Source organism: Neophocaena asiaeorientalis, unplaced genomic scaffold, assembly GCF_003031525.2.
Source record: "Neophocaena asiaeorientalis asiaeorientalis breed wild unplaced genomic scaffold, Neophocaena_asiaeorientalis_V1.1 scaffold681, whole genome shotgun sequence".
In the NCBI taxonomy this organism is placed as follows: domain Eukaryota; kingdom Metazoa; phylum Chordata; class Mammalia; order Artiodactyla; family Phocoenidae; genus Neophocaena; species Neophocaena asiaeorientalis.
In genome coordinates, this window is record NW_020172271.1 from 1,691,235 (window position 1) to 1,693,738 (window position 2,504).

The 2,504-nt window shown below is 61.9% G+C and overlaps 1 long non-coding RNA gene across 5 annotated transcripts in view; it reads right to left on the reverse strand.

Moving 5' to 3' along the window:
* LOC112411429 (uncharacterized) overlaps positions 1–2,504 on the reverse strand; it is a 23,794-nt gene that overhangs the window by 9,891 nt on the left and 11,399 nt on the right. For all 5 annotated transcript variants that reach the window (XR_003005614.1, XR_003005611.1, XR_003005612.1 and 2 more), the window contains one exon: positions 1,540–1,684. This is a non-coding gene — a long non-coding RNA (uncharacterized LOC112411429). The remainder of the gene's footprint in view (positions 1–1,539; positions 1,685–2,504) is intronic.

The window sequence follows — 2,504 nt, forward strand, 5'->3', positions numbered from 1 at the left end:
TAACTGATGGTGACTCAGCTGCATCACGAGGACTGGGGCCTGCGGCTGCTTCAGTCTTCACAGGAGTGGAGAACCACCCTCAGCCCATCTGAGCTCTGGCCGCTCCCGGGTCCTGTCCCCCAACCCCGTTCCACCCTCACCAGCACGGTTCCCTGGGGACCCCATGGTTCCCTCCTGCCCCACTTCCACGGCTGCAGCCTGTGCCACAGCCAGCGTGGACCTGGCGTTAGTGGCTTGGGGGAGGCACATTGGGGGGGTTTGAGCCGAGCCAGGCAGGCCTTGGTGCTGGACCGTGAAGCAGGGCCAGGCCCTCCCTGCTTGCACAGGCCCCCTCGCCCCCCACAGGGTGCTCTCTCGGGTATCACCTGAAGCCTCCTCTCCAAGGGTCCTCCCTCTGACGTCTGCACTCCAATGTGTTCCCCTGTGGAGGTCCGCTGCAGGCCAGCACATGCTGCCCACTTAATCTCACAGAATTAAGTGGCCTCCAGGACAGACAGGACCTAGACTATTGCCGACGGCCCCTCCCTGCCCCTTGCCTGAGTCTTTCCTTCTCCCACTCCCTGTCTGGGGAGTTTCTGCTGCCTTTGAATCTTAGGTCAAGTCCACTGTCTAACAGTGGGTACTTCGCCTCTCTGTACCCCGGCTTTCTCATCTCTAAAGTGGGTGTCATAACCCCGTGCGTGGCTCAGACAGAAACACCCCATGCTCCTGCTACCAAGTCTCCCCACCTGCACACACCTGTGCCCTTGACCTCTTCCCCTTCTGACCTCCGGTGAGTCGTCCTGCTCCAGCCTGAGGCCCACCCCTCCCCTGTGCCTGGAGCACCACCCCTTCCCCATCCCGGCCACCTCACGGACACCGACTGGTTGTGCTCCCTTCCTGGGTCACTCCCACCCGAATAAAAGCTCTCCCCTGGCCACGCGGCCCTCTCTAGCTACTGCCTATCTTTCAGGCAAAACTATTTGCTACTCCGCTTGCCCTGGCCCCACTCTCTCTACAACCCCCTGTAGTCATTTTGTCCCTGAGACCACTCCTGTCAAGGTCACCATCATGTCCATGCTGGAAGTCCAGTGGTTGGTTCTCCAAACTTGTCTCACCTGACCTGTCAATAGCCTTGGACACAGGTGGTCGCCTGATCCTCCCGGAAAGGTCCTCTTCTCTCAGCTCCAGGAATGCCCCTCCCCCGCCTGTCCGCCCACGCCACTGGCGGCTCCTCTGCTGGCAGCATTGAGAGTCACCGCCTCATCTCCCTGACGCCCGCTCCCCACCGCCCCCCAGTGCCAGGATCACCAGCGTGCAGTCCGTGCACCTCCCCTCCTCTCGCTCCACACTCAGCCCTTAGTGATCTCATCCGGGTCAACTGTGACTCCCCCGTCCCCCGCACCCACACTTCCAGTCGGCTCCAGGTTCGGCCTCCAAAGGCCTCTCTGCTTCTGAGTCTCTGTGCATCCCTCCTAATGCCTCAGGATTGGCCGAGCCGTTCTGATCCTGGTGCCTCCCTCCTCTGGCAATAGCTGTGTACGTTGCTGAGATCCTCACCTTCCCAATGTGCCTCTTGGAATCTGGAAAGTGTAAAACGTGGGGTGGCGCACGGGAAGAGGGCCTCAGGCTGCCCTTCCGCTCCAGCTCTTCCCACGCAGCTGGACCAGGTTCTCAGAAGCGCTGTCCTCAGGCCACGTCCCTGCTGATGGGAGGGGAGAGGGACCTGTCCAGTGCGTTGTGGGATGGGGAGGCCAGGGCTCCCTCTGTTTCCCCAGCTCTTCCGCCTGGCACACCATCTGCCCACACAGGACCAACCTCACCAGGTCCAGACACTGTCCCCTGTCCAAGTCCAAACCCAGCCCCTCTGCTCGTCCCAAGGAGACTGCCTCTCCCGCGCTCCCCGCAGGCTCTCTATCCTCTTCCTCCCCCCTTTCCCTACTGAACTCCTCCCTGCTCAGTCCACCAGTTCCACCTCCTTCCTGGCGCTTCCCTGGGTTCCCTAATTCCTGTCCTGAATTCCTGCCGCACGTGCCTCAGGGCCACCCATTAGCCCCCTGGTTGTTCACCTGGCAGAGGTCAGCTGCGTGCCTGCCAGATGCCACACCTGTGCGGGGTGCTGGGGATCCAGAGATGAGCCCACCACTGTCCCTACCCGCCAGGAGCTCCCAGCTTAGAAGCAAAGTGTATACACGGCCCCCTGGATGCCTTGAGCCCCTCAGACAAAACTCAGCCCCCACTGAGTTCGTCAGCCTCCCTCAGGACCCCTGTGCCAAGGCACCAGCACAAACAGTGACGGGCCAGGTAGGCAGCGATGGGTGCCTGAGGAGGCGGCAGAGCTGAGGGTGCCGAGGAAGGGGGACTCCTCCAGGCGGGGTGGGGGCAGCACGAGGAGACGGGGGGTGCTTCACCAAGGAGCCTGGCGGGAGCTGTGCTGGGAGGAGTGGGGGGTGTTGAACTTCTAGCACTGGGGGGTGGAGAGAGAGATTGAAGCAAAAGCTCTAGGTGGAAACAGGCTGGGGGTG